The sequence below is a fragment of the Eriocheir sinensis genome, chromosome 67 (genome assembly GCF_024679095.1).
Source record: "Eriocheir sinensis breed Jianghai 21 chromosome 67, ASM2467909v1, whole genome shotgun sequence".
NCBI lineage: Eukaryota > Metazoa > Arthropoda > Malacostraca > Decapoda > Varunidae > Eriocheir > Eriocheir sinensis.
The window spans coordinates 567,837-588,835 of record NC_066575.1 but is presented as its reverse complement, the minus strand read 5'-3'; the positions used below and the strand labels follow the sequence as shown (position 1 = coordinate 588,835).

Below are 20,999 nucleotides of genomic sequence, written 5' to 3'. Positions count from 1 at the left end.
AGAAGCCGTGCATGGTAAGGGCTTAAGAAAGAGAGAAAAAAATATCAACCACAACGTACTGCTTCCAGATAAAAGACTTATTATTTCATGTAAACTACGAGAGACGAAACTACAAACAAACTGCAAGAAACGAAACTAAAACCATAAATTAATCACAAACAAAACTAAGAAACTAGTCACATATGAAACTGAGAAATCAATCACAGATGGAAATAATTCATCACATTTGAAGTTGATAAAAAATCAGAAATTAATCACTGACCCGCACCAACCCTAAACAAGCGACCTACTGACCCTGTTCCCGCTGCGTGATCTCCCTTTCCCGCGTTCACCTCCCTTGGGCTGCCGCGGCAGAGTGTTCTGTGTGGTCCGTGGCCGCGGCAGGAGCGCCTGAGGGAGGCCACGATCAGCTGGGCGCCGCGGGGGAGTGACTGACGGAGAGTGAGTGGTTGGTTACCTTTCGTCATGGTGGTTCCCGGCTCCCCAGGTCGCCGGTGTAATCATCACGGTCGCCTCGTCCCCCGCCCCGCAGCACCACGGATTACGGGGTTTAATATAAATTCGTACCGCTTGTTGGACTAATTCACCCATCATATCGCAGCCGCCCAATTTCCTAACAATTATCCAGCCCTTATATACCCTAATCGATAAAAATAGCCACACGCAGGGCGCCCCTAACTCCCCTCTGTGGGTGGCCGCTGCAGGCTTGAGGGGGAGAAGGTGAGGGAGAAAAAAGCCGAACCACAGCATTCAGCTTCGCCATTTTCCCGGAAAGGCCGAGGTGCCGAGGAGGAGACGGAGACGCACGGCCATGCACTTCTGGGATGAGGGCCACGAGCCGGCTGTGAAATGGCACGGATGGCTGGAGGCACGCGGCGGAGGAGAGGAAAGGGAAAGGTCACGGAGAGGGGAAGGAGAAGGGAGGGGGATCTGACACGATATGACTGTGGTGGTGGATTCGGTGGTTAGTGCGAGACGAAGGGCTGTTACACCTTAATAGTCTCGACACCCCCGCCTCCGCCACTGCAACCTCGCTCCCTCCTCCGCCTCCTCCTTTTCCACCTCCTCTTTCTCCTCCTTCTCCTCCTCCTCCTCCTCCTCCTCCTCCCCTTCTTCGTTTATTTTCCTTTCATTAAAGCGTCATGACTGCAAACGTTAGGAAGGAATAGACAGCGAACGTACGATTTTGGAAGCCACCCGCCGTTTTTCCATTCCAAACAATATTACTGTTCTTTCTCTTTTCTATCCATTACTCTTCTGTTACTGTTCCTGCCTCCTTGACACTCCGTTTTTCTTTTGGCTCATCACGCAAATTTTTTTTCTTGGAATTTTATTTTCGTTTTGAATGTAGTGCACTATTTTTTTGCGATCGTTGCCTACACTAGTGCATTTTGTCTTTGTGATTCTTTTATAAGTGTGTTATGTTGAGATACGTGTTTGCCATGCTTTTTATTTGATGCCTTCATTAGTGTGTGTGTGTGTGTGTGTGTGTGTGTGTGTGTGTGTGTGTGTGTGTGTGTACATTTCTTTCTAGTATGAGCCCTTTTTTATTCGTATAGACTAAAGGGGTCAATAATCGCATGGAACAACACAGAGCTCAAGGCCGAAGAAAATAAATGCTTGAAACAGTTTTTTTCATTAGTCAACACACACACACACACACACACACACACACACACACACACACACACACACACACACACACACACACACACACACACAAACAGGACCCACGTGTGTGCCCTCCAAAACTGGGCCAATATATTAAACTTTCAGAGCCACCTCCTTCCTCTTCCTCTTCCTCCTCCTTCTCTTCTTCCTCCTTCTCTTCTTTCTCCTCTTCCTCCCCAGGTGTATGCAAAACAGGTGAGGCGGGCAGGTGAGCGATCGAAATTATGGAGTCGGTGGCAGGTAATGACGACTGGAGGGGAGAGGATGAGCTGAGGAGCAGCAGGAGAAAACATGAAAACACGGACGAGCAGTCCAGAGAAACTTGTTTACTGTTGACGAGGCTGCCTGCTTCAGTGATTTGTTTTACTGCTCGGTCCGTTTAGTGACCTGCAGAACAAATGGAAGCACTTGCTGGATGTTGGCACGGGAACATTCAGTTAAATATGTCACAACAAAATCATATAATTTTTATATGATTGATCGTTTTCACACTAACACCACCTGTAGCAGGATTGTATCAATGACAAAAAGCTCGATTCGAAAAAAACTGCTAATGTCTGAGTCACTTCTCATTAACCGGGCTTCCCTTTATCGTTATCGGCTTAGTTTGGATCTCAGAAACAATTGGAGTGATTGACGTTATTGAATTTGTTCATTTATTTGAAGGTCTATATTATGACTCCGCGGTTCTTTTCTTTGGAGGCTGACTCGCACAATTCGTTTTTCATATGACAACGATGTTACCGGTTTTATATCGAACAACTCGGTCCATGTAATTAGGTAATCAGAACTGTACTGCTGATTACAGATGAGGTCTCACAAACGAGCAGTAAAAGAGACATACGTATAGCATAGCTCCGGATCTCCTAAACTTATACTTCTTCAAGATGAACTGGAGCACGGCGTTAACTTGTTGGAGACAGACTTACAGTGTTCCAAGTATCTGGGCAGCATGTGGGTAGTCTTCCGCCACTCGGCGATGGTTGAAAATTGTCAGCGTGTATCGGTAGGCCTCGAACCTAGGTCCTCGGGTCCTCTCTGCCACTGTCTCCCTAAATTATAAACGGCTTTCGCCTGTTTATTCCTGTTTTTGTTATGTTTCATTGCACTGTATGGAAGCGTGGATGAGGCTGCCAAGGAAGGCTGGAGAGCAGGATATTATGTTACTTCTGCGGTGGCGAGACGGAGAGTTGGTGAGAGGCATAGGGAGGGAACGAGTAGGCAGGAGATGAAGTTTCTGTTATGGTGGAAGAAGGAGGTGGAGAAGCGAGATAAGAGGAGGGAGGGAGAGCATGCAGAAGGTACGGTTTCTCTTGTGGTTGGGAGGTGAGCAGAGAAAAGTGGTGGAAAGGGGAGGAGATGGGAAGGCGTGAAGGAGAGAACGATGATACTGTGAGAGAGAGAGAGAGAGAGAGAGAGAGAGAGAGAGAGAGAGAGAGAGAGAGAGAGAGAGAGAGAGAGAATGTTTACATTGATTTACGTAGATGTTCAGACTTCATAGGTCTTATGGTCCAGACTAAGTGGTCTGCCCTTAACCCTGATCGCAGCAACAACAACAGCCCGCCAAGACCTTGTATCTCTGCCTTAGCGAATATAAGATGGAGGAAGTCGCGATCAAGTCTGTTTTTAAATTAATCGATTGTGCTGCGCTGAACTTCTTAATTATGATTGGTGTTTATTCACTCCTCTTGGTGCTGTTAGAATTCATTTTTTATGCACAAGACTGGCAACATTATTTTATCGTTCGCTACGTATCATCTGTAACATACTATTTGGGTTCATCCACATTGGTGTAATGGTTAACACGCCCAGTTATGATTCATTGGTCCGTGTTTGATCTCAGCCAAGGCAGTCAACTTTTCATCCTTCCGTTCGATCTGGTTGATAAACAGGACCTGAGGAAACCTTGGGAAGGGGAAGTGTGGATATCACATTTTCACTTATGTCTCGAGATGGTAAGTTCTTCGTTTCACAAGAGCGAACAATTTAATACATCAGAGCCTTATCTCGTTAGGTTTGTTGCGCTACGTTAAGAGAGAGAATAAAAAGATAATGTTACTTCTGTGCGGAGGAGGCAAGGAAGGAGAGGCGGAAGGAGAGGTGGAGAAGGTGGAGAAAATATGTAAGAGAGAAAGAAGAGAGAGAATAAAAGGTAATAAAAGGAAAAGTATGTAAGAATGGAAGGGGAGATAGATAGGTAGAGAGAGATGGGATTTATTTTTTTATATATCCAATACTTTCAAACATCCTTTTCTAAACACACTCACACACACAAATCATAACACTCACACTCTTCTCTCCCTCTACTTACGTCAGTGTTGCCAGATTGTCTCAGCCTCATATATTTACCGACTTCCGACCCAAAAACTGTCTCGTGGACCCCAATAAGGAGATTCACTTAAAATTATCGTTAAAATAGTTAATTCCTGATATTTCTTGGCAATAGTTAGGCGTCAGAAACCGGTAAATACTATGGTCTGAGTACGACAATCTGGCAACGGTGACTTACGTTAAAAAGTTCAAAGAAAAAAAGAGGAAAGTAAGAAAAAAGAATGAAAACAAAATGCTCCTCCCTCCTCCTCCTCCTCCTTCACCTCCTCCTCCTCCTCCTCCTCCTCCTCCTCCTGAGCCTCCTGCATCCCGTGTTGGCGCAGCGGACAACACCTCCTTTTGGTAATGCTAACTCGCGCTCTTAAGGGAAAGGTGGGAACAAACAGGTGGCGCCTCGCTTGTCTGTGCCGCGCTGTTCGCCAGAGTGCGTCGCCTTGGTCTGTCTCTCTCTCGGTCCAGCCTGCGATGTCTGTATTCCGTGGCCTATCCAAAACACACACACACACACACACACACACACACACACACACACACACACACACACACACACGCACACGCACGCACGCACACTTGCTCGCTCGCTCGCTCGCTACCTCTCACATCGTCTCTCTCATTTCACTTTTTTTTCTTGTCAAATTATGCAATATTTTTTTCTCTTTATTTTTTTTTCGGGTTTCATCTTGTTTTTCTTTGTATTTCATTCTCCTGCTCAACCCAAATTCCCTTCCTACATTTTGCATTTATTTCTGCATCGTTTTTTTCTTTTTTCTATTTTTTTTTCGTTTCTTTAGTTTTCATTCCCTTTTCTTTTCCTCTACTTTGCTTTGCCCTCCTCCTCCTCCTCCTCCTCCTCCTCCTTTCCCTCTATTTTTCTCCCTACCTTCGTCTTTCTTTCCTCTCCTTTCTCTCCTCTTCCTTTCCCTTCCCTTCCCTTCCCTTCCTTTCATTTCCCTTTCCTTCCCTTCCCATCCCTTCCTATCTCTTCCCTTCCCTTCTCTTCCCCTTCATTTAACCTCCCTCCCCTTCCCTTCCTTTCATTTCCCTTCCTATCCCTTCCCATCCCTTCCTATCCCTTCCTTTCCCTTCTCTTCCCCTTCCTTTATCCCCCCTCCCCTTCCCTTCCATTCCTTTCCTTTCCCTTCCCATCCTGGTATCTCCTGACACCCTTGAAGCTCCACAAGTAAGCATTAATGGTGGTGATGAAGGGTATTAATGGAGGTAGCGGTGGTGGTGATGGATGATGATGGTTGCGGCGGCGGCGGTGGTGGTGGTGAGGGCGAGGTAGCGGTGGTGATATTAATGACTCTGACCGGTGTTTAATTGTGACGTTAATGGTGCTGGTAGGGATGGCGGTGGTGATGTTGATGGTGCTGATGGCATGATGATAGTGCCGGTGGTGGTGGTGGTGGTGGTGGTGGTTGAGGTCAAGGAGGTTTGATGTAAACGATCTCTTGTTTTTTGTTGTTCCTTTTATGAAAGTCAGATTTTTTTGTTATATTTGATAAATAATAATAATGAGCTAAAAAACCCAAACAAACTGAGAGATTCATAACAAAAGGGAAAAAGTGCAATTATATTAAAAGTAAACGTATATATTTCTGGGGCACCATCCTTATTGTTATCATTATTATCATCATTATCTGTTATTATTATCATTTTTGTTATTATTAGTATTTTTGTTGTTGTTGTTCTTGTTGTTGTTGTTGTTGTTGTTGTTGTTAAAGCAATGGACATAAGGCTTTGCAAGAAGAAGTTTTGGAAGGAAAGGAATGATAAGGCGTAGGAGGAGGATAAGGGGACCAAAGTAGTTGGAGAAAGAGGAAAAGTAGTAGTAGTAGTAGTAGTAGTAGTAGTAGTAGTAGTAGTAGTAGTAGTAGTAGGAGGAGGAGGAGGAGGAGGAGGAGGAGGAACTGTGGAGGAGGAGTAGAGGGAAAAAGAATAAAGAAGAAAAAGGAGGGAAAGACCACGGAGCATACGGAGAATAGAAAGAGAAGAGGGAGAAAATTAATATACAGGAGGAAGGGAAGCAGAAAGAGGAGGAAGTGGAGGAAAGAAAAGCTCCGGAGAAGTCGGGGAAGTAAAAAAAAGAAACATGGACGAGTAGGAGTGGGAGACGGAGGAGAAAGAAGAGACGAAGTAATACAGAAGGAGGAGGAGGAAGAGGAGGAGGAGGAGGAGGAGGCGAGGAGCACAGCATGGCCAGTAATCTCACGGGAGGGAGTAAAGAGGCAATTAATATGGAGGTTGTCGTGCGGCGGCGAACACGCATCCCAGATTAAGATGACCGGTTTGTGGAGGCGAGGAGGTGGAAGGGAAGGAGGAAAGAAAGAAACGAGAAAAAAACAGAAGAAAATGAAAAGGGTGAGGATGTGGGGAAAGTTGAATAGGAAAAATAAGGGCCGGATTACTAAACATTTCGTCACCTAAGTTCATCTATTTGACAAGGCTTTCCTATAGGAGTTTGGGGCATTTCCAGGAGTAGTTTTATGACCCGGGTGGTAGTTTGACCCTTCTTCTGTACCGTGAACCTAAAGAAAACGTCATTAGAACCCGATTGATCCTCTTTTTGGCGTTTAGAAATAGCTGATGTGAGAAGCGAAGGTGTCTTTTAATACCGACCTCAGAGGGAGAATAAGGAGAAATAAGATGCAGGAGTTACCCCACACAGTCGTCAGCAAAAGTGGGGCGTACGATTTCTTTAAGTTTCTGCGTCACGCTTTTCAGACATAACCAATGAGAAAAAAAATATGCAGAGTGAAGCAGAAAGTTGAAAAGAAGGTTGCCGGATTGTGTGAACGAAAAAGGAGAAAAAGAGGAGTGAGAAAATATGAAGAAGAGGAAGAAGAAACAAAACCAGTAGTCCTCCGAAGAGTTCCTCAAAGTGGCGTCTTCCAGAGAAGGAGAAACGCCGCCTGCGCTTATTAGAGGCTCTTAGCGCCGAGGCAACACCGTCCGTGCCTATGTAGGAAGAGATAGCGAGGGATAAATCACGGCCATAGGAGAGATAAGGCCGCGGGAGCCTCATAAGGTGTGTGTGCGGCTGTTACAAATTATACAAGAAGGAAGATGTAATTGTGATCAAAGAGAGAAATGGAGGAGAGGCACGAGAAGGAGGAGAAGATATGCGCGGGTGAAATAAAAGATACAAAAAGGAAAATGTAATTGTTGCCAAAGTGAGCAATGGAGGAGGAACAGGAGGAGGAGGAGGAGAGGAAGGAAGAGGAGGGGAAAATTGAGGAAGACGGAGGTACAAGAGCCTCAGACGGTATTTCAGTCCTTCCTCCTCCAGGGTAAGAACGCTTCACCTTCAGTCTTTTTCTTGTCAAGAGGAAAGTGATGTTATGCAGTCCCTCTCGCCCCTTCTGATGTGTCCGATGTTAATGCTACCGAAAAAAATACATGAAATTCCATATTCATTAACGCGACCAAGGGAATGGCGGTGTGAAAAAAAGATTTGCTAATCATGTAAGTAACCAGCATAGTTGTAAGTGAAGTGAAGAAAGCTTTGAAAAGAATGAGTCGAGGTAAAGCAGGAGAAAATGCCTTAACGGTGACCCTAGTTAAGGAAACAGGCGAGTTCATAATTATAAAACTAGTTCAAATATTCAAAAAAAAATACTTGCAAATTTACAGTTCCCAAAGTCTGTAAAAATATCACCATTAAATTAATTTTCAGAGAAGGCAACATAAAAGATTTAACCCGTCCGCTGCGATTGGCATGGGTTTGGCCTTCACTGGTAGCCTGGTAACATATAGTCCCAGGTCTTTCTCTGCCTTTGTGATGGATAGTGGAGTGCTTCCCATGTGGTATTGGTGTGTTGGATATCCCCTCCCAAGGTGCAGGACTTTACATTTTTCTTCATTGAATTATAGCAGACACCTTTTGTTTCACTCCTGTAGCTTGGTGAGGTCTTCTGGTAGGAAATCCGCAGTTAAGGGGTTAAAGAACCACTAACCAACTTGTCTCTGTAACCTACAAACTTATACACATATCTAGTACCAAGTTATAAACCCAGCCCACGTAAAAGGATGAGATAATAAGATTTGAATGGACCGCTTATGGTGGAAACAGTAATGTCACGAATAGCAACATACCATTTTACCTGAAGAGAACGGCGTACAACCAGTGTTTCCTGCCATTCCTTACATGTTGCTCAAAAACATGGAGGCTCATAAAAGGTCTGAAAGAAATGCTAATAAACTCACAAACAGGAAAGAACTAAGCATTATAAACTAGGAAACATACAGATCTTGTGGATATGGAAACTCAAGGGGCTATTACACTGGGCAAATTTTCCGTGGATCTTCAGTCAAACCACGATTTCCGCTGGCGTGGTTCTCATATTTCCGTGGTTTTCTGACGTGTCCACGATCTTCCAAAGCTACGGTAGATTTCACAGAAGGACGACGGTATTACTCACCATCATCATCATCAGCAATAACAAGAAACAAATGAGAACCACGCTACCGGAGATCGTGGTTTGACTAAAGATCCACGGAAGATTTGCCCAGTGTAATAGCCCCTTAAGAATAAGAAATGAACATGGACAAGTTTTATCATGCCTAGAACCGATAAATGTTGGACAGTCAAAGGTATAGGTAAATTGGGGCTAACACTAAGATGTGCTTTGCCTCTACTTAGCGGAGTTTGAAAAGTTCCTCATTGGCTCCCAGCGCACCACCCTCCGACCCAACCCTCCCTTCAGCTCCTTCCCTGCTCTTCCGCCACCCCTCCCTGCGGCACACCACCACCGCCGAATATCTTACTCTTAAATTGGGTCTAAAAAGTGTTGAAGAAGTTCGCATAGCTAATTATTCTCTATAAAGAAAGCAACGTATGACCAGCCTCGTCTGTAGGGTGGAAGGGGTGGTTGGGTGGTGGTGGTGGTGCTGTTGGGTGTGGGTGTAGTGGAGTGTGTGTACAGAACAAGACAAATACTTGCTCTTCGTCCTCTCACCTGGTAATGAGGTCGCGCGCCACCTGTCTGCCTGCTCTCTTTCTCTCTCTCTTTCTCTCTCCCTCTCTCACCTGTGCTCCAGAGAGTGAAAATAAAATCCGTCAGTCCAGGTGAGGCGGATAATTAAATCCCCGTGTTTGGGTGCATGCGGGATCACCTGGCCACGTACTCTTTTCAATCTGTTTATCGGCTCAGCTCCATCGGCCCTGCACAAGGCGATCTTTACTTCGTTGAAAACAAAATTACGATGGTTTGATTTAATGACGGGTCTGGCCGGGCACGGCAGATACCTGGCCGGCTTTGTTGTCTCCTCATTGACCGTCCATCAGGTGTTAATTCCTCATAATGGTGAGTTAGGGTGGCGTGAAGCACCGCCCGGGCCACCACCGCCGCCCCGGGCAACGAGCTCTTTTTGACTGCTAAGAGCTTTTTCTAAATATTCTAAGAGGCTTTGAACTTGGGTAATGGCGTGTGATGGCGTGTGTGCCGTGTGATGGCGTGTGTAAAGACTCCCGCGGCCCGACGTTATCACCGTGGAGGGCCAGGAGGCGGCGGTGAAGGTGCTGGCGATGATGGTGCTGGCAGTGGCGGCGGTGGCGGTGGCGGATTCCTGAGGAGGTAGAAAGCCACCCCACGGCACGCCTCCCTCGCGGCGCGGCGTGGCAGGCTGCGAGGGCTGATTAAACGGCGGTGGCAGCGGCGGCGGTAGTGGTTGGGATCAAGGTTTGTTGGGATAGTGGGAACAAGGGTGGTGGAGGTGCTGGTCAGGGAGGGGTTAGGTTGAGGCTCCCGCGTCAGCAAGTCTTAGCACCTCGTAGGACCTTCTGAGGCAGAGCTCCTGAAGAAAATTTAAACGAGAAAGGAAGTGAAGGTGTCGCAGGGAAAGATAATGCAACACACACACACACACACACACACACACACACACACACACACACACACACACACACACACAATGAAGTGTTAGCCTCAATTATGACCAATAAACTCTTGGCTTCCGATGCGTATCAGGAGATGTATGAGTTATGCGTCTGTTCCTTCACACTGCCGCCACGCACCCCTTGATTACTTAACTCTCTCTCTCTCTCTCTCTCTCTCTCTCTCTCTCTCTCTCTCTCTCTCTCTCTCTCTCTCTCTCTCTCTCTAATTTGCGCCGAGTTATTAACCTTCCCCTCCTGATTTACAGCATTTCACCTCGTCCATTATAACGTGCCTTCTCATTTTTATTTCCTATCATGTCTATTGTACGCGATCTGCACTCACCACTTTGCTGAGGATGTTATGAAGCGCCCTATGACCCTGCTTTTACCGCCTGCATTATCCTGTACTTTCTTTTCCCTCCTTCACCTCCTCCTCCTCCTCCTCCTCCTCCTTCTTCTGCTCCTTCATCTCCTCCTCCTCCTCCTTCTTCTGCTCCTTCATCTCCTCCTCCTCCTCCTTCTCCGACTTGTCTTATTTTCGCACTTAATGTAGTCCTCCCCATCCTCTCCCGCCTCCTCTTTCCCCTCTTCCTTTTTCTCCCTGTCCTCACTCCCTCCTCCTCCCTTTACTAATCCATTCTTTCATTTTTCTACGCAATAAGCTGTTTATTTCCATATTTGAAGTCTCGTTTAATAGTTATTTTTCACATCCTATGGAAAACTGAATATCATTTTTTTTTATCAATAGTGGTATCGGGGATCTCCTGCACAAGTGTCTGTCTTCCACGCGGATTTGATACCTGATTAATGAATGATTTATTGTGAGCCTGAAGAAGAAGTAAGGCTCTAAATCTGCATACGTCTTCATCATGTGTGTGTGTGTGTGCGTGTGTGTGTGTGTGTGTGAGAGAGAGAGAGAGAGAGAGAGAGAGAGAGAGAGAGAGAGAGAGAGAGAGAGAGAGAGAGAGAGAGAGAGAGAGAGAGAGAGAGAGAGAGAGCATTATTGGCGTTTTGCGTTGTGATATGTTAGAAATGAGTAAAATTTTCCAATTATCCCATGCCCTGAACCACCTTGAGGCAGACAAAGCAGCTGCCGCGTCTGGTATTTTCTCTGCCACCTCCTCCTCCTCCTCCTCCTCCTTCCGGTGGAGCATTCCCCTGCCCCCCCCCCCCCCTCACCCTTCTTAGTAGAGCTGTGTTCGCTTCGGCTGTTTTCATGTCGTGGTTCCGGTCATGGCGGTGGTGCTTGTTTTTAGCTGGAGAGACATTTCTTGCAATGAAAGTAGCCCAAGAGATCGTACAAGGACACCAAGCACTACACGCAGACAATATTTGTAAACAACTCAGTGCTTGTTAGTGTCTTCATAAGGCTCGTTCGGTGGTTGAAGCGGCTTTGAATGAGTCGTTTGAGGGTTCGATACCTTTGCATCACGTGTGTGCTGAGGGGCCTCAGTGTGCCAGCTGCTGTGAGGGAGTTTTGACGCTCAGGACGTCGTGAGGCGTGCAAAGAGTCCGACGTGGAGGAAGGTCGGTGAGCGAGAGTATTCTGCTGCATGTGTAGTATTTGACGTGTGTGTAGTGTGTGACGGTAAGGTGTGGGATTAAAGGTGTCGATAGGTATGATACAGGTGTTAAAAAGCTTAACGTGTAGAACAGTCGGTGTGATGTTTCAGGACTGACGCAGATGAAGTTCAAAGACTCAGGGCAGCGGGTATGTGAAAACGAGAATACTCGTCAAAAAACGTGGAGCAAAGGATGGAAATTGTGTATATGTTTAAAGAAGTATGCATAATGTCGGGCAGTCTCAAATATAAGATGTGCTGAATCAGTGGGGTAGACGAGTCTTGGCACATGTGGACAGCGGCAGGTATTGCCGTGTCGACTGTGCATTGAAGGAGATGAGAGCTGTACCAGTGAGTTGAAGGTTCCGGCGTCACGTTGGATTATCATGGTTCTGTTGGTAGTGTTTCGGGATATCCTTTGTATGTGATGGAGAATCATGCTGGTGAAAGGTATTGAGCCTTGTTGTAATGTACCGTGTTAAATGCCCATTAGGTACTTAGTTATGACAGCGGGTTTTTCGCTAATTATTACATTCAGCCGGGTCAAATCCAGACGTTGGGTAACTTGAATCCAAGAGAATCCTACAAGTTTTCTCAACTACAGTATAACTGCATCGGTGGGCGTTTGCAGCGATAGTGATGGTAAGCACTTTCCTGATATTGTAGTGTGGCTGTCGGGTAGTTTGTTTGAGGATGGATAACTACTACTCAATAACAATATATTTGAACATATATCTATCAATAATGGTATTCATTTTTACGTTTGATAGGTACAGATTGAAGCCGTTGTGCATTAGTAATTACCTATCATAATATAAGTTATTGTAAACGAAACCAGAGTACTATTATGAGCAATACTTGTAGGGGCGTGTGAGCACCGGTAACAGCTGCTTGGCTTCTAAGTGAAGACAGTGGAAGGTGTTGGATCGCCTGGTGTTGTACTGAGGGATACTAAATCATGAACAATAAAATAGGAATTATAAAAATCAACACCCGCTGAAATGTTGGCTACAATTCCGTTAATTGCATAAAATATAGACTAGTTACGATGCCGAGTTTATTATTTTGAACTCTGTTGGAAAGGAAACCCGGAATCAAGGTGAGCTGGAGATGACACGTTCATGCCCGCGTACCTGTGATTACCTGGGGTGGGCGCGCACATAGGTATTCCTTCTTTAATTAGAGGTTGTGTTCGATGAGGAAATTAAGGTAAAGCGAGGAAGGTACAGGCAAATCTGATTACTCTCGCAACTCTCCTTCCTCAGAGTTCCCAAACCAAAGTCAAAAGTAGGAGAGGAAAAAACCTATGCACAGCAGCGGCAGCAAGCGAGGAAGTGTTGGAAGAGCAATAAGGTGCCTTCAGTCTCTCATGGGAAGATCATCCGAGGCATCGGATTCTACGTCTCAATAATAGGAAGCACAAGAAAAGGGAAAACTAAGAGCCCCTTCGCCATTGAATCTTCTCGTCTTCGTCCCGCCGCCATGCACTTGCGTCTAATCACCGGATCACGAAATTATAAAGACATTTTTCGTGCGACTCCAATCATCGCCAGACGAGGCCTCGGGTGATGGGCAATTAACACCCATTCTTATAGTATCTCCTGCGTCCATCAGGCCCCGCGGAGCATCGAAGAGCCCTCCAAGTCGCCCATTATTCCATTATCTCGCTGAGCCGAGTACTCAACGCGTCCGGCCCATTTGCATATAATTGCCCATTAGCTCATAATCCACAGCCTGTCGGACTCGGTAAATGTTGGCTGGGCACCCGGCAATCCTGGCAGCGAGACGCGTGCAAAAAATACTTGGCGGGGAAAAAATGTTCGTCTGTGGGAAGATGGTGCTGGGTATTTGCTGTGGCTGGTCGGGTGGAACACTAGTGGTGGTGTGTTTATGTGGGGGGGAATGGCTGTGGGTGGGTATTGTTGGTGTTGGCGGGTGCTTACTATGTGGCTGCAGGGTTGAGTTTTGCTGGTGCTGGCTATGGGTGTATTCTGTGGCTGCTCAAGTTTTGGTGATAGGGAGGGTTGGCATGGGAGTATTGGGTGCTAGTCTTGCCCGGCTTGAGTTAGAGTGGGAGGTGTTTGCTGTGGCTGGTTGAGTCTTGGTGGTAGTGGCGGTAGGGGTGGTGGAGATAGGTATTTGCTGTGGCTGGTTGTTTTGGTGATGGTGATGGTGGTGTGGTATGTTTGCTGTGGGTGGTTGAGTTTTGGTGGTGGGGATGGTGGGGGTGGCGGGTGTTTGCTGTGGGTGGTTGTTTTGGTGATGGTGATGGTGGGGTGGTAGGTGTTTGCTGTGGGTGGTTGAGTTTTGGTGATGGTGGGGGTGGCGGTAGGTATTTGCTGTGGGTGGTTGCGCTGCTGTGGTAATGGTGGGCCTTGGCTGTGACTGGTTGAGTTTTTGGGGTGGCGGTGGTGGTGGCTGTTTGCTGTGGCAGACTGTGTTTTGGTGGTGGTGGCGGTAGGAGTAATGGAAGTGAAGATCGGCTGCGAATTTGATACTATTAGTCGCCATATTTGAACGGTAGAATGCTGTTGATAATGGTAGGGCAGGCGTTTTTGGTGGTGGAGGTTTGTGGTTGCTTTGTGGTGGAATACGGTGCTCAGCCAGTTTCGTGCAGCCTTCCCTTCTCACCTGGTTGCGTCACGTTAATACTGGAGAGGCGAGGTGAGGTGGAGGTGGGGTGGGTTCCCTGCTTGAGCGAGGAAAATAGGAAAAAATCTTTGTCCCTTTAAGGTCAGCGAGTGGTGCAGTAAAGAAGTCGGGCGCGCTCTCTCTCTCTCTCTCTCTCTCTCTCTCTCTCTCTCTCTCTCTCTCTCTCTCTCTCTCTCTCTCTCTCTCTCTCTCTCTCTCTCTCTCTCTCTCTCTCTCTCTCTCTCTCTCTCTCTCTCTCTCTCTCATATATTTTCTTCCTAACTCCTCCCCTTCATGGCTTCATATAGTAAATTCCACCTCTCTCCCAACCCTACCTCTCCCTCATTCCCGCCATCCCTATCTCACTTCCTTCTTTCCTTTCCTCCGGTCTTTCCCCCTCTCCCCCTTTATCTAACCCAACCATAATCGAAGGACACTCGCGCACCTTAAAAAGAAAAGAAAACCAAGCCGGCCAGACGCGTGGCGGGCGGCAGCAGAGGTTCCTGGGGCGCCAATGGATTGCGGCAAATTTGCTTAGTAAATTGCCTCCGTAATGGTCTGAGGCGCGTGTTTATCGGAGGCGTGGGCGTGCAGGGGGTGTGGGAGGGGCGTGGGCCGGAGGGTGTGAGGCGCCGGGCGGTGGTGGCTGTGGTGGTGGGGTCGTGGGGGTCACTTCGCCAAATGACTCTCTCGTGTGTTTTGCGGTTTGGGGCAGTTTGCGCTTCGGGTTGTTTGTATTGCGTGTTTGTGCGTGTGTTTTGTGGTGTTTGGCTCGAGTTTTCTGTGATTTTTTTTCTTTTGTGTGTGTGGGGGGGGTTTGTGGCGTGGTGAACCCCTGCCCGTGTCCTCCCCCGTGGTGCCCCCTAAAAGAGAATAAAAGTAAAGTTGCGTGCAAGGAAATTGGTGCCTCGGGACGGTGAATATCTCGTCTAATAATGTGGTGGGAGACTGAAGCAGCTCGTAAAAGTGTCTCGTTTAAAATAGTACACGTGTAAAGCAGACAAGCGGAGGATTTAATGGCGCGGAGAGTCTTACCTTACACTGGGAGGGGGGGGGAGGGAGGAGGAAGAGGGAGGAGAGGAGGAGGAGGGGACAACGTGGGGGAGACACTGGAGGGAATGCAGTCTGGTGCGGACGTCTGTCTGTCAGTCTTAATACGTTTTACTGTTGGCCGCTGTGTGCCTGTATTAGACTCACTTTGGAACGTCAAGTGTGTCTGCATGCCTCGAATAACTGGGACTTTCTCTGTATTTATTCATCATTGTCTTTGTTATGTCTGTCTTTAGTCGAATTGAAGTGCGGTAGTTCTCATGGTAAACTTACTCCCATCACGGCATTAACGCCAAGGCAAATTTGCACTTGATATTGTAATTACTTGACTAGCCTTTAATCTCGGAATAAATATATTAAACTGAGAAGCAAACCTGATTCACGAGATTATATAATATAAACATTGCTTCGTTTCCAGCCTGACGTGTGTTGTAGTTACCCCGCCGTGCTGGGAGGAAGGGGAGAAGGATGGAGAGGAGGAGAAGGCTGAGAAGCCGAGACACCACCACAGCTACACACTCAGGAGGAAAAGGTGATTTTGAGGATTTGGGCTTCAACCATTGTTTCCTATTTATTTGTCTTACTATAGTTTTTTTGGTGTCTTACTTTACTCCATACATATGTCTTTACTCTTCACACATTTTACTGTTCTTTTCTATTGCTTTACTTCTTTCAGCCGCTTTCATTTATTGTTTTGGAAATGCAATTTTTTCCTGTATTCCTTTCTCACCCTGTACTAAGCATTCCAACTGTAACCTTACATGTGCTTCAACCTCTGCGGCCTAGTTCGTTATTCTACATTTTTTTTATTGTACAGTTTACAACAAATTTAGCATTTTCCGTTAACTTCATTCTGTGACTGATCATTTTTATGCCTCTCGTCACTACAGTTATGCTTATCACGATCATTCTTGAAAATCATTACCTGTCTACTTCTCCACTTCTCGGGCATCCTCTCACTTCTGAAGGCTGTGTTAAAACAATATATTTGAAAAATGCAGTCATCTCCCATAAACCTCTCCATGCAGTAAGCGCAAGTTCACTTAACTAAAGCAACAAATTCATGCATTACTATCCTTTGTTTTTTTTTAACAGGTTTGAATATTCTAATGCATCTCAAACGTAACATGTAATGGATAAGTATGTGAAACAAACAGGTTTAGCTAGAAACTTAAATAATTGATTACTAATGTTGAGTAAACCATAAGTTTGTGTATAAACAAGACGATATAAGCAAAACATTGATTAAAGATTAGGTGATAAGAGTTGGTTTTAACGTGACCAAAACTAATGATCCTTTTCTCCATATTTTCCTAGTATATATAAAACAACTTAATCAGTTCTTTTAGGTTGAGAAACAGCCCTGAGTTGCTGCTCGGCCGCGTCCGGTGAAGGTCGTGGTAAGGGGAGACGGAGAGCAGCGGAGGGGGACAGCGGGGCCAGAGGACACGGGGCCGGGGGCGCGAGGACAGGCGGCGGCGTGAGGTAATGTTTCCTTCGTTGCTCGGCTTCGTGTTCATTTATTTTGGCCACCAAGGACTCGCTTCATCTGACTTCCGTGTCGTCTCAACCTCCGAATTTTTTTCCCATTTGCTTTTTCCTCCACGCGAGTACAGTTTTAGTTGCGTTAGATAGAGTTTCACTATATAAAAACCTAATATATTTTCTTTTTATTCTCTCTCGGTTCTTACTACCACGAATAATGACCTTCACAGCCTTATCCTTCTCCTCCATCACGGGTTTTGCATTTGCTCTTCATTTATAGATCTAATACCTTTTCATCCTGATCCAGACTTCTTTTCATTATATCTCTTTTTCCTAACCTTACCTCTATCCCCTTCTTCTCCCTCTCCTATCCTTACCCTATTCCCTTTTTCTCTCCCTCCTATCCTTACCCCCTGTTCCCCTCCGCCCTCTCCTATCCTTACCCCCTGTTCCCCTCCGCCCTCTCCTATCCTTACCCCCTATTCCCCTCTTCTCCCCCACCTATCCTTATCCCCTATTCCCCTCCTCTCCCTCCCCAGCAGTGTTGTGTGCTAGAGGACAACTCATTAGTGTGTGGAGGTTGTGTTTCCTAATGAATGGCGATAAGGTTACGCAAGGAAGAGGGAATGAGACGCGAGAAGCCGAGACAGTTGAGAAGGAAGAGGCAAGGAAGGGATGGAAATAAGGAAGGATGGTGAAAAGATTGTTATTTTCTTTATTTTGTTTACTTTGATGTGTTGCTAATCCCACTAATGATTTAAATTTGCTTACTCTAATATTGTTTTGTATTTTTTTGTTTCTTACTTACATTCAAACTAATAATTTACTCCATCTTCTTTTTTTCAATCCTCTCATCCATAGCCTTCGAATTCTTTGTTTGGTACATTAACATAATCCTTTATACTCATCCTCCTACTTCTTTCTTCACTCCTCACCTTATCTCTTGTTATTACATATGCTTTGAATAGTACATGCTCTATGCTTATCGCCATCATTACATTTCATTTACATTATCTTTCCTTTCCATCCTTATCCCTTTGACTTTCCTCGATTTCTATGTAGTTTTTTTTTTTTTCCTGCAGTGCCGCATGTCTGTTCTCACCCCGTTTTAGTTGCATGCCTTTTACATTACAAGTTTTATCCTCCCGTAATTCCTTCCACTCACTCTTTCAGGTTTTCTTGCCGCCTTTCCTGCAGTGCCGCGTCTGTGTGTACCCTGCGTGGTGTGCGTTGCCAAGGTCAGCTGGGGGTGGAGGAGGGGCGGCGCGGACAGGCCCAGGCACGTTCCCAAACAACACCTCCACCTGCCTCCACCGGGATTTGTTTGCACGTGGAGCTGGGATGACTCTCGGAGCTTCCAGTAGAAGTTTGGACATTTTTTCCTTTTTGTTCTATTGAGTGAGTGTAAGGGATTGGCTCTAGAAAGATGGGATATAGAGAGAGATGAAAGAAAAAAACGTTGATCTTGTGAGGAAGACCATTTTTTTTTTAAGTACAGGTAGAAGTGGATGAATTAATGAAAAAGGTTAGATTCTCTGCTATGGATGGGCGTGAAGAGGAACTGGAATGTGGCAGAAAGGAGAAAAGAAAATCCTAAAGGCAAGTGATGGTGTCAATGGCAGCAAAGTTGTGAACATAATTATTTTCCTTTGCAAATGTTTTTTATCTAAAATTTTGACGGCTATTTTCTGTCCGTTCTTTATCTTCCTGACTCAGTATCAGTATTTGCTCTGCTTGTTGCCTCTCAGATCGTTTCGTTCCTTGGCATTTTTCCCTCACTTAGGTCAGCTTATTTGCCTTTTAAACTGAAGACACCATCACGTTCCCCTAGTTCTGCTTATTGATCGTCGTAGTCACCGTCGTAACCATTAATTATTAACATTTAATTACCTTTAACTCACCTGCATTGCTCACCTCCGCATCCCCGACGCAACTCAACCCATCCCGTCTCCGTCCCTCTCCGGTGTCCGCGGGCGCCGCAGCCTCGCCGCACCGTGACGTCACGAAACAGGAGCCGCGGTGCCGCTCGACTAGTTCAGTGGAGGTTGGCACGTCCGGGACTGTCCTCACAAAGGCGTCGCGCTTTTTTCTTTACGGTTCCGTGCTTCATCAATGTAAGTTTGTTTTTAGTTTATCTTATGATTGCAAATCCTGCAAAGAGAGTATGGAGTTTCATTTCACGAAGCCTCGGCAACAGAAGCGCTGAAGTCATCCTCATACTATATTTAACATTAGTTTAAGACCTGATCTCAATTATGCCGTTAAGTTCTGGCCACCTTTCTATAGAATATATATCAAGATGTTAGAATCTGTGCAGAGAAGGATGACAAAAAAAATATTCAAGGGCTGAATAAGTCCCATATAAGGATATACCTAAACTTTTAAATTTGCATCCTTCAGAAAGGCGAAGGATGCGAGGAGACTTGATCGAGGTTAATAAATAATTGAAGGGCTTTAATAAGAGTGATGTTGATAAGGGTTTGATGGTAAGGGGTAGGAGTGATAGGACACGTAGCAAGGAGTTTAAGTTGTATGAATTCAGGTTCAACAAAGACAGGCAAGAACTGGTGAATGAATATAACAGGCTTGGTAGTCATGTTGTGAGTGCTAATACGATCGATCCATTAAAGAGGTTAGATAATTTCATCGATATTGAGATCAGGTGAGGTTAGTTCCACAGGAGTTGCCTTGCATAGGCTTACCTGCCTCTTTCAGACTCCTTGCGTTCTTTTTTCGCCATGTAATTACTCCGTTTATCTATGGTAGGAAACCTTACCCATTGCATGGTAATAAGTTTTAAGCAGTTTTGCAATATGTGAAAGTTAACACTGATTTTCAAATGATCAACTTTATCCCGACACACCGTTCCACGTGTCCTGATGAATGTTTGTGCTCAGATGTGTGGCACGGTGTGTTAAGACGGTGGTGTGATGGGAGAAATTGCCGGTGTGGAAATAGTGTTTAATTCACGTATAAGTAAAGACACTCCAATATTCACTTTTACTCTTCTGGATCAAAGAGTTTTATGACTTTGACTGCAGCGCATGTGTTGTATTAGTGTCAGCAGGAGGCTCTTGACTAGCATGTAATTGCGATATTGTTGTTGATTAATGGAGGAGTCGAGTCAAATTGATTCTTAACCGCAAAATCAGAAGCGGTTGGATTACACAACCCCAGCAAACCACGCCTTGCAGCCCCAAGCGCAGCGGCGGCACGGGAAGCATTTAGTGGAGGTGGAAACGTGTGGCAGTGACGTGGGTACTCACATATATAGCGACACATTGCTAGAGTTCAATTTATCCTCCCTGCATCAGATTTTAATGCCCGAGGGTGTTAGCAAAGTCATTGTGTTCCAGAATGACTCCAGAAGCTTCTCACAGTCTCAAGGAGACAGAGGTGCGCTGGTCGTGACCGCAAGGCCGCTGTGTAATACTACACATAGTTTTGATTAGCATCATTAGAGGCAGTGTTTGTATGACGTATTACATTACCAAATGAAAAGTAAAGAAATAAGTAAATGTATATTTTATTGTAAAGAACAGGTCCACAATGTTTATAAGTAAATGTATATTTTATTGTAAAGAACAGGTCCACAATGTTTATTATATAACTTTACATAAGTGTCGTATGCAATTTCATGCTATGAAATCTCCTGAACATAAGCGAAAAAGAATAATGAGATTTTTCTTTCAGAGCGGAGCGAGCCTGGGCTAGGGTCTGCAGCGCCTGGTCGCCGCCTGCCGGTGCGTCATACGTTCATGCAGTCATGGCCTCTCATAACAAAGTTACTGGTTTACCCCAGCTGTATCGTTCTTCGTTCCTCACTTGGCTGCTTTAATTTCCACTCCTTCTCTTACTAATCAACAAACAATGTGATATGTTTGACGTATCGTAGGTGAGCAGGGAGAAAGGAGTGGCTGCAAGGCAAAGCCCATTACTGTGAGTATACGAAGAATGAGCTCCAAGCTTTTTAATGGTCCACCACTACCATAGCAAATTGATTGAAAGACTTGCAATGGTCCTTTAGCGGTAAAGTGTGTGTGTGAGAGAGAGAGAGAGAGAGAGAGAGAGAGAGAGAGAGAGAGAGAGAGAGAGACACACACACACACACACACACACACACACACACACACACACACACACACACACACACACACACACACACACACACACACACACTAAATGTTCTGTGCGATTCCAAGGAATTGTGAAGATATAAGTCATCAATGATTATAATTCAATAACATTTAATTTAAATACTTATTGTTGATTAAAAAAAAATAGTACAGTAAAATACTACTTTTTTACCAATAACTGACATTTGAAAAAAATAATGAAAACTTAAATAAAATACAGAGGCCTGAGAACCGCCGCCTTGGTGCCAGAGGAAC

General features: G+C 45.4%; 1 long non-coding RNA gene across 1 annotated transcript in view; it reads left to right on the top strand.

Moving 5' to 3' along the window:
• Positions 1-20,525, top strand: part of LOC126987899 (uncharacterized) — a 380,175-nt gene extending 359,650 nt beyond the window's left edge. Inside the window, exons 8-10 of the long non-coding RNA XR_007741271.1 lie at positions 15,542-15,655; positions 16,473-18,722; positions 20,302-20,525. This is a non-coding gene — a long non-coding RNA (uncharacterized LOC126987899). The remainder of the gene's footprint in view (positions 1-15,541; positions 15,656-16,472; positions 18,723-20,301) is intronic.
• Positions 20,526-20,999: the final 474 nt, after the last annotated feature.